Source organism: Bos taurus, chromosome 5, assembly GCF_002263795.3.
Source record: "Bos taurus isolate L1 Dominette 01449 registration number 42190680 breed Hereford chromosome 5, ARS-UCD2.0, whole genome shotgun sequence".
Classification (NCBI taxonomy): Eukaryota; Metazoa; Chordata; class Mammalia; order Artiodactyla; family Bovidae; genus Bos; species Bos taurus.
This window is the reverse complement of record NC_037332.1, coordinates 65,766,508-65,777,391: the sequence shown is the minus strand read 5'-3', so window position 1 is coordinate 65,777,391 and position 10,884 is coordinate 65,766,508. Positions and strand designations below refer to the sequence as shown.

General features: G+C 44.3%; 1 non-coding gene across 1 annotated transcript; it reads right to left on the bottom strand.

Annotated features, from left to right (window-relative positions):
- Window positions 1-7,622: 7,622 nt before the first annotated feature.
- TRNAE-UUC (transfer RNA glutamic acid (anticodon UUC)) lies at window positions 7,623-7,695 on the bottom strand. Its single transcript has one exon. It is a non-coding gene; the product is annotated as a tRNA-Glu (tRNA).
- Between the last annotated feature and the right edge of the window lie 3,189 nt (window positions 7,696-10,884).

Here is a 10,884-nt window from a genome sequence, read left to right as displayed (position 1 = left end):
TCTTAACGATAATCAGTTCAGATCAGTCGCTCAGTCGTGTCTGACTCTGCAACCCCATGGACTGCAGCACGCCAGGCTTCCCTGTCCATCACCAACTCCCGGAGCCTACTCAAACTCATGTCCATTGCGTCGGTGATGCCATCCAACCGTCTCATCCTCTGTCATCCCCTTCTTCTCCTAACAATAATAGTTCTATCCATTCAACACTTACAGAGTGCCCAATCACCTACTTGGTGCCAGAGGAGAGACAAACCCCAGCCACCCTCTCAGTAGTTTGGCAAAAGGCTGGCTGAGAGGGTCTGTGTCCACTGGAGGGAAGAACAGCCTTGTGCAGTGGCTGAGCTCTAGAAGCACTGTCTTCCAACCAGACTGCTTCTTTAACCAGGAATGCCCCCATATTACCTGCTACACCGGATCAGTACAGAGTGGGACCCTTCCCCAGAACGGTCTCCAGGGTGCACTCAACTTTGGTTGGTCAGCACATATTCTCTCTGTTAAATGGTGTAGGCCCAGGGTACATCCTCATGTGTGTGTGTGCATATTCACTCACTTCAGTTGTGTCTGACTCTTTGCAACCCCGTGGACTATAGCTTGCCAGGCTCCTCTGTCCATGGGTTTCTAAAGGCAAGAATAGTGGAGTGGGTTGCCATGCCCTCCTCCAGGGGATCTTCCCAACCCAGGGATCGAACCCCCAAGTCTCTGTCTCCTGCACTGGCAGGTGAATTCTTTACCACTAGCGCCACCTAGGAAGCTCTGCTACTACACCACTACTCATGGCTATTAACCAGGCATTACGGTAAAAGCTGTACAAGGACTTTTTCACTTAACCCACATCTCCTGCATTGCAGGCACATTCTTTACCCCTGAGCCACTGTGGAAGCCCAGGTACTGACATATTCTCTAGACTCTCTGTGTGGAGGCTTCCCCAGGAAACCATGCTTTACTTTCTGCTGCATGTCGCAAGTCAAGTGAGTGTCTGTGCCACCTTGGTGTGACAGCACGCAGGTGTGAAGAACACACAAGGAGCTCACAGCCTCATGAAAAAGAAGTCAAAGACAAAATAGACACCAGTACACTGCAGTGCTAGAGAAGACTCTTGAGAGCCCCTTGGACAGCAAGTCCATCCTAAAGGAAATGAATCCTGAATATTCATTGGAAGGACTGATGTTGAAGCTGAAGTTCCAATACTTTGGCCACTTGATGCAAAGAGCTGACTCATTAGAAAAAACCCTGATGCTTGGAAAGATTGAGGGCAGGAGGAGAAGGGGTCAGCAGAAGATGAGATGGTTAGATGGCATCACCAACACGACGGACATGAGTTTGAGCAACCTCCAGGAGATAATTAAGGGCATGGAAGCCTGACGTTCTGCAGTCCGTGAGGTCGTAAAGAGTCAGACATGACTCAATGACTGAACAACAAACACGTATAGACATATAAGAAGGGGTTTTGACAGGCCATGATTGCACCCCCCACTTCAGGCAGCAGATTTTAATCTTACTGAAAACTCATCTCCTGCCTGATTAACAAAGTCCTGGAGGGCCACATATAAAGGGGTATCCTCATTTTCACCCTGCAGGGAAAAAAGAATCCCCACATAGATGACTTTCACTAGGAACAAACTCCAAGCAGAAGATTTTTGTGGAAAATGAACTAACTTTCATAATGAATGAACTGCACAGTAACTCTTTACTTACCTTGACTCATTTTTAAAAATTAACAATAAGTTTTTGCTACACACACAAGTAATGTTTCAACATAAGCAAACACCCCAAGTGGATGGAACCAGAGCTGTCAGGTCTTTGAAGTGAGACGGTGAATACTCAGGCCAGGGCTGTATGCACGTGAGGCCTTAAACACATGTGCAAGGCTGAGGGGCAGGGTGGTGCTGAAACTGGCCTTTATGCCTCTTTCCGTCTGTTTGTGTAGGTGCAGGCACCCGGAAGAGAAGACCCCGTACTTTTCTTCCTCACACAGACACTATCTGCCTACAAAGCCTGGAAGAAACCACTTTTCCTAATTAATCTGCCTGCAAAGATCCCTTTTATAATAGGTATTATAATTTGTGTGTTCTAGTAGATGCTAGTCCCTCAACTCAAAGCCCTTCAGGACTTGATAGTTCTGAGGGCACGTGGGATACAGGGCACTTGACTACTAGCAGTTCATAGAGTCCCCCCCACACACACTTGGAAATAGCAACCTCATAAAGCCCTTGGACTTCCTTCAGACTCTGATTTTCTCCCAGGGGGTAACTAGGGAGCTTTTGAGAATAACTGATGCTCTACATTAAAGTTGAATATTTTTTTAACTAAATCTTTTTATTTTGCAATAATTGTAGATTCACATGCAGTTGTAAGAAATACAGAAAGATACCATGTCTCTCTGTAGAGAGAGAGGTTTAATTTTTTAAACCAGAGGTTTAAATTTTTAAACCAACATCTACTGAGCATTTTTTATGTGCCTCGGGAAAATAAAAATGTTTCAGATGAGGGCCTTCCCTGGTGGTTGAGTGGCTAAGACTCTTCATTCCCAATGCAGGGAGTTTGAGTTTGAGTTTGATCCCTGGTCAAGCAACTGGATCTAGCCTGCCACAACTAATACCAGGTACAGTCAAAATAAATAAAATAAATATTTAAAAAGAAGCCTCAATTATTAAAAAGAAATCTTCCCTTCAGCACCCCAGAGTCTTGTGATGAAAACACACACAGCAGATCTCTCTGAAGAAGCTCATCATGCAAATTGCCATGAGGCAAGCGAGGAGCTTGAGGGAAGAGTCCTGTGCAGTGTCCTGGGGTCTGAGTAGAAGTGGGTGTTAGAAGGGGCAATCTGTGAAGAGAAAGCAGCATGGGTAAAGGCTCAGAAGTATGAAATAGTATGGTGTGTGCTGGGAGCCATTCAAGTAATTCAGCATGGATGGGAACAAAAAATTCAAGGGAGTTCAGAGGCATCTGGGGAGTGAGAAGGGAATGTTGTGTGATGCTGGCCTCCCACATTCTGTGCTGGAGGAATGAAAAACAGATGGGAAATATGTTCCCAGATATGGCCTGAGCATGGTTCTTGGAGAAACAGAAGAGAATCCTGCTTCAGTTTGAGGAGTCCAATGAGCCCTCACTTCTGATCCTTGGTCAATGGCCCACTTTCTTCCATGACCTGCACCCAAGGCCAAGAGCAGGAAGTCTAGCTCACATCCTTCTCTTCTGCACAAGGACAGCAGCTGGAATGAAGCAGAGTTCCCCCTCTACCAATCTGGGCTGCCACATGGCTAAGCCCAGCTGTCCCCAGCTCCCATCTGGCATGGAGATCATCCAGAAGTGTGCCTGCCCCCCTCCAGGGCCAGTGAAAGACACAGAAAGTAGTCAGTGGTGCTGCTGGCTAGCTCAGCAGAGGGTGACCAAAGCAGAACTAAAAGGCAGACCACCTGAGCTGGAATCAAATGGAAATCCCAGCTGTTCTTCAAAGAAATATACAACCTCAAAAAGCTGAGAAGAGACTAATTAAGAAGACCCCAGGCCCTGATGAACTGAGAAACAGCAGGCCTGGGGTATTCTAGCCCCAGGTGTCTGCAGAAGGTTGCTAGTAGAGCGAGGAGTAAAGGTACAAGGGGAAATCACTCTCCAAAGGCAATGAAGAGCCAAGGAGCCGCTTGGGATCAGAATCTCCACGTGCCTACCTCCCCAGTGACAACAAGCAAACCCTTGTTACTTCCAGGTAATCTGGGAGAAGACAGGGAGGGGATGTAGAGATACTTAAACATAAAGTCCTTGTGACTCAGCAGACCGGGCTCATAAGGAAGGTTGAATCATTTGTAGGAAACTGAGAAAGCCACATTTTCTTTGAATAACTGAGTATACTGTGTACAAATGATCAACCCCTATATGTGTGGTTTATGAACATCACTGGCTGGGTTTTGGGTGAAATAATTCTATTTTAGTTTGGAATGAGGAGAATTCAGTGCTGGTTGGTGATTTCTAAATCATGCCATACTCTCTCTCTACCAAGGCTGAAGTACTTCTTCTTTTTAAAAAAATAATTTTATTTATTTATGTTTGGCTGTTTTGGGTCTTTGTTGCTGCACAGGCTTTTCTCGAGTTGCAGTGAGCTGGGACTACTCTGTAATTGTGGTGCTCGGGCTTCTCAGTGTGGGGCTTCTCTTGCAGAGCATGGCCTCTAGGGCACGTTGGCTTCAGTATTTGCAGCTCTCAGGCTCTACAGCACAAGCTCAATAATTGTGGCACATGGGTTTAGCTGCTCCTTGGTGTGTGGGATCTTCCCAGATCAGGAATTGAACCTGCATCTCCTGCCTTGGCAGGCAGATTCTTTACTCCTGAGCCACCAGGGGGAGAAGGAAATGGCACCCCACTCCAGTACTCTTGCCTGGAAAATCCCATGGGCAGAGGAGCCTGGTAGGCTACAGTCCATGGGGTCGGGAAGAGTCAGACACAACTGAGCGACTTCACTTTCACTTTTCACCTTCATACATTGGAGAAAGAAATGGCAAACCACTCCAGTGTTCTTACATGGAGAATCCCAGGGATGGGGGAGGCTGGTGGGCTGCCATCTATGGGGTTGCACAAAGCTTGACACAACTGAAGTGACTTAGCAGCAGCAGCAGCAGAGCCACCAGGGAAGTCCTAACATGTTTCTTACTGAGGGAGAGATGAGCTCCTTTTTTACTTCTTCTCAGGTCCAAGGACATGACAACCATGGTACACCTTGCCATTGAAAGCAAAGGAGGAAGAAAGATGGTATGGGAATAAGAAGAAAGCAGTATCTTTTATGGGAAAGACTTAGAATTTGGTGACTTAAGAGTCACAGGTGGCCTTATCTTTATTTGTACTTTATTTGTACTTTATTTGTACTTTATTTATACTGTCTTTGAAAGTAAAAAAAAAGAATTTTCTTAGTAAGTAAATCTCAGGGACTTATTACAAGTCCCTGAGATTTATTTCTTCCTCATGCTATCTGGAGGCTGAGCTAGGCTGTGACTTTCACCAGGCCCTGTGGGTAAGAAAGACTCAGTCCTCCTCCTGTGTGTCTCCTATTTACTCTCACAACACTTTTGACACCAGATGTGGGGATGAGGGTGTTCCTGCACCAAACAAGTCCATGACACCAGCTGGATGTCCCACAATTCAACTCAGTTCTGACACTGTCTCCGTGGAAATAGTGTCAGATCCTATAATTTAAGGGCTCAGTCCCACAAGACAACCCCTCTTCCTCACCCTTTCAGATGCTAGTTAGAAGTGCCCATCTGTGCTGCTGACCAATCATCCATAGAGCAAGTGTTTCTACCACTCCCTCCATGTGCTTGATTAATTTGTTAGAGCAACTTACAGAACTTAGGAAAGGAGTTCCCTTACTATTTATCTGTTTATTATAAAAGGATATGATAAAGGATACAGGTGAACATCCTGGTAGAAGAGATAAATAGGGCAAAGGTATAGGGAAGGGGTGAGGAGCTTCAGTACCTTCTTTAGGTGCCTCTCTCCCAGCACCTCCATGTGCTTACCAACCCAGAAGCTCTCCAAACCCTGTACTTTTAGGATTTTTGTGGAGGTTTCATCACATAGGCATAACCAATCATTAACTCCATTTCCAGACCACTTCCTTCTCTGGAGGATAGGGGTGAGCATTGAAAATTCCAAGCTTCTAATCATTTCTTGATTTTTCTGGTGATCAGCCTCCTACCCACCAGGAGTCACCACATTAGAACAAAAGACATTGTTATCACCCAGGAAATTCCAAGGGATTTAGAAGCTCTGTGTCAGGAACCTGGGTCAGAGACCAAATATTAGAGCAAAAGATACTCCCACCAGTGCTTTTATCACTAGGAGAATTCCAAGGGTTTTAGGAGCTATGGGCTAGGAACTGGGATCAAATATATATTTCTGTTATCTTACACCCTGGGCTCTACTCTGTCTTCTGATTTCAGGACCCAGGCTGAAAGAACAGCTTCTGCATAGGTCATGTCTGTGAAAGAGCAAGAGCATTGGCCAGAACTCAAGATGAGTCATAAACCTTCTGCTCCAACATGCTAAATGCTGTGTTTACCCACATTTCACTGGGCAAAGCATGTCACATGACTGAACCAAATCCAGTGAGATGAAGACATAAAATCTCCCCATAGGAGGCCCAGTAAATCACCTGACAATGGACAGGGGGTGGGTGGGTAGTGGTTGGAAAGAATAATGTATTCTACCATGGTAATACAAGCTAATTATAGATAATCTGGAAAATATACAGCAGAAAGAAGAGAAAATTACCTGCAATCCCACTGTTAACATTCTGATGTATCTCCTTCCAGGATATGTGCTTATGTGTTTGCTTGTCTTGAAAATTTTAAGATTACAAAGAGACTCTTGATGAACGTAAAAGAGGAGAGTGAAAAAGTTGGCTTAAAACTCAACATTCAGAAAAATAGGGAGAGGGTGGGAAGATTTGGGAGAATGGCATTGAAACATGTAAAATATCATGTAAGAAACGAGTTGCCAGTCCAGGTTCGATGCACGATACTGGATGCTTGGGGCTAGTGCACTGGGATGACCCAGAGGGATGGTATGGGGAGGGAGGAGGGAGGAGGGTTCAGGATGGGGAACACCTGTATACCTGTGGTGGATTCATTTTGATATTTGGCAAAACTAATACAATTATGTAAAGTTTAAAAATAAAATAAAATTAGAAAAAAAAAGAAAAATAAGATCATGGCATCTGGTCCCATCACTTCATGGCAAATAGATGGGGAAACAGTGGAAACAGTGGCTGACTTTATTTTTGGGGGGCTCCAAAATCACTGCAGATGGTGACTGCAGCCATGAAATTAAAAGATGCTTACTCCTTGGAAAATTATGACCAACCTAGATAGCATATTGAAAAGCAAAGGTCCGTCTAGTCAAGGCTATGGTTTTCCCAATGGTCATGTATGGATGTGAGAGTTGGACTATAAAGAAAGCTGAGTGCAGAAGAATTGATGCTTTTGAACTGTGGTGTTGGAGAAGACTCTTGAGAGGCCCTTGGACTGCAAGGAGATCCAACCAGTCCATCCTAAAGGAGATCTGTCCTGGGTGTTCATTGCAAGGACTGATGTTGAAGCTGCAACTCCAATACTTTGGCCACCTGATGCGAAGAGCTGACTCATTTGAAAAGACGCTGATGCTGGGAAAGATTGAGGGCAGGAGGAGAAGGGGATGACAGAGGATGAGATGGTTGGATGGCATCACCAACTCAATGGACATGGATTTGGGTGGACTCTGGGAGTTGGTGATGGACAGGGAGGACTGGCATGCTGCAGTTCATGGGGTCGCAAAGAGTCGGACATGACTGAGCAACTAAAATGAATTGAATTTAATTGAAAATGACTACTTCAATATTAAATCTTGATGTGTCATCATTTATTTAACCATTTTCTTGCTCTTAGAGCCACATTGTTACCTAATTCATTACATTACATTTATTACAGCTAAAACACTACCATGAATATCTCTGTGCGTAAATACTTATCCACATTTCTGATTACTTAATTATAATCAATTGGTGGAAAAAGAATTACTGGGTCAAAACTTAAGACTCTTAATAAGTACTTTTTTTTTTTTTTTTTTTTTTAGCTATGTAGCATGCAGGATCTTAGTTCCTCAACCAGGGATCAAACCTGTGCCCTCTGCAGTGAAAGAACAGAGTCCTACCAACTGGACTACCAGGGAAGTCCCTAAGCCTCTTAATAATTACCAAATTATGAGACCAAGGATTGCATCAATTTATATGTCTAATGAAAGTAGACAAGTGTACCCATTTCACTGTACCTTCACTTACTATCAAGTGCGAGCTTTTAAAAATCTCTTTACTAATCTAACATCCACCAAGGCTTCCCTGGTGGCTCAGATGGTAAAAGATCCGCCTACAATGTGGGAGACCTGGGTTTGATCCCTGGGTTGGGAAGATCCCCTGAAGGAGAGCATGGCAACCCACTCCAGTATTCTTACCTACAGAATCCCATGGACAGAGGAGGCTGGTGGGCTACAGTCCATGAGTCACAAAGAGTCGGACATGACGGACATGGCTGAGCAACTAAGCACAGCACTAATTTAACAGGGCAGAAAAAAATTTCATTTAAATTTTAATTTGTTTGAAATTGAGGTTGACTTTTTCTTTCATGTATTATTCATAGTTAAAAATTCCTACACCACACTCAGAGTGCATATGATAGTATTTCCTTATTTTTCTACATTAAATTAAATCCAATCTGAGTGCCCCAAAGGACAAAATTGTCAGGAAGCTCAATACCAGGTATCTTTCCTAGCTTCCAGGGTGGTGGAGAATCTGGACCTCTGCAGTGTAAAGATATGAGATTCGGTGTTGATGGCTCATTGCCCTGCAAGCTTAGACAGGGGAAGCTCCAGGAAGAGCTAAGTCCATCTGGGTTCCCACGACCTTGAAGGTCATGTCCAATTCTCACACGTAGACGTATCTTATTCAAGTCCAGCTACCTCAAGGGCATCAGAGTGGGTGCAGGTCCCCTCCGGTTCATATCTTTAACCACCTGTTGTTTGCCCAAGATGCAAACCTCTAGTTCCTTTGATTTGACCAAGTTATAATTTGGGAAACTTATAGGTGGTGTGTGGGGGATAGAGAGGTGACGGGACATGGCTGGGATGACCAGAGGTAACGTGTATTTCAAAATGCTTCTCCCACTCTTTGGTCTCGGCTGCTGTGGCTCCAAGGCCTACCACCTTCAGAAGTAGACCCATGGCAAGTGTGGTTACCCGACCAAGCGAAAGAGAAAGTATAATTGGAGTGCTAAAGCTAAAAGACAAAATACTACAGGGGCTGGTCGAATGAGGCACCTAAAAATTTTATACCTCAGATTCAGGCACGGATTCCATGAAAGAGCAACACCTAAACCCAAGCAAGTGGCTGTTGCAACATCCAGTTCCTCTTAAGGATTTCAACGATTAGTCAGGGGATAAAAATTCTGGCTTTAAAAAATAATAATAATAAAAAGCTTCTCCCAGTGAAATGAGCAGATATCTCAGATGATAAGCAGTGTAACTATTCACAGCAGGATATAAATGTCAAAAGTCTAAGAAATTGCATATGGAATTATTGAACCGTAAGTCATCATATTTCTTTTGTAACCGAGAAAAAAATCACATTTTTATTGAGTTAGAAAAGAAATATGAAATCAGACTATGAATACCGCCTCATTAGCAGACTTACTGTCAAGACTCTCTGGATTCACACCTCAAAGCTCCATTGTTTTTTCGTACACTGCTCTTTGAAAAAGCTTCACTTTACCAAAATGTCAGGGGATACAGTTTTAGTCAGTTGACGAATCAACAACTGTTCTCATCGCTTGGAGTGGTGGAGTAGATCCCAAACCCAGTCACAATCGCTTGCCTCTGAGGAGCATGCAGTCCTGTCATCAACTCTTCTTTCAGGTAAGGGCTTCCCTGGTAACTCAGACGGTAAAGTATCTGCCTGCAATGCAGGAGACCTGGGTTGAGAAGATCCCATGAAGAAGGGAATGGCTACCCACTCAAGTATTCTTACCTGGAGAATTCCATGGACAGAGGAGCCTGGCAGGCTACAGTCCATGGGATCACAAAGAGCTGGACTTGTGACTAACACTTCAGGTAAGGTAGCTGAGTGACAAAGCCAAGTCCCCACAAAACCTGCTAACTGACCTACGTGCCTGTCTTATAGAGGTCAGTCAGTATAAGGGCTGACCGCCCTGCATAGAAGACAAATGGGGAACTTGCAAGGAAACACATGAAGGCTGCTAATGCCCAACACGTTACAAGGCAACGCTGAGCAATGTGTGTGTCACATGGTCTGTAAAGGAATGTCAGTCAAGGAAGGAAATCATTCCCAATGTGGACAACCTCCCCTCCCCCACACAAGCTAGAGCTGGGACAGTGGATACAAAAGTGGGCAAAGGAGAGCTGTAGGGGGGACATGACCCTGAGAAGGCAGATCAGAAAAGAGGTCAGCTCCTGTACTTGGAATCTGTTGCTGGAAAAGAAAGGAGTGTTTAGACAGAACTCCCGCAGAGCCGTTGTTACTGTTCCAAGCCTGCTTGGGGTCCTTTTGAAGTAGTCACTCCACAAAAATCTCACATCTCCTTTAAGATTCAACTTCAGCTGAAGGCCCTGAAGAAACAAGGCCTCTTTTGAAAGAACAGAAGAGTCCAGAAGCTTCAGGGTTCAACAGGCTGCTGTCTAAACTGACAACCTGCTCTCCAGCCCAAGGGATGATAGATAACACTTCACAGACTGGAAGAGAATTCCACGTCAGGAATGTCTGCTTCTGACAGCTCACTCTGATTGCCCTCGTCCCCATTAACAAAAACAGATGTGTGCTCACTAGTAAAGTCAACATTCAAGGTCAATATACATTGCTCTCCGGCAATCTAGTTTGGCACTTCAATACAAGCAAATAGGCTATGAAGTGGAGTGGAACTTTTCTATAACATTGGTGTCAAATGACAGGACTCATATCTGTGTATCAGGTTAACTGTTATGTTAAATATCTATGGAATAGACTTTCTGTTTCATGGGGAATGATTTGTGCTATGGGAAATTTCCTGACATGGAGTAGTTATTCTCTATGAGAGAAACAAAAGAGCATGATATTTAAGAGCCTGAATTTGAATGCTAGTTCTAGTGCTTCCTTCCTATCTTTATAATCTTAGGCAAGTCATTTAACTTTAGTTACCGCTTCTAAATAGAGGGTTTGAGGGGTTTTGTTTGGTTTTTTTGTTTTTGTTTGGCTGCACTGAGTCTTCATTGCTGTGCATAGGCTTTCTCTAGTTGCGGCGAGCAGGAGTTACTCTCTTGTTGCAGAGCACAAGCTCTAGACAGCATGGGCTCAGTAGCTATGGCACACAGGCATAG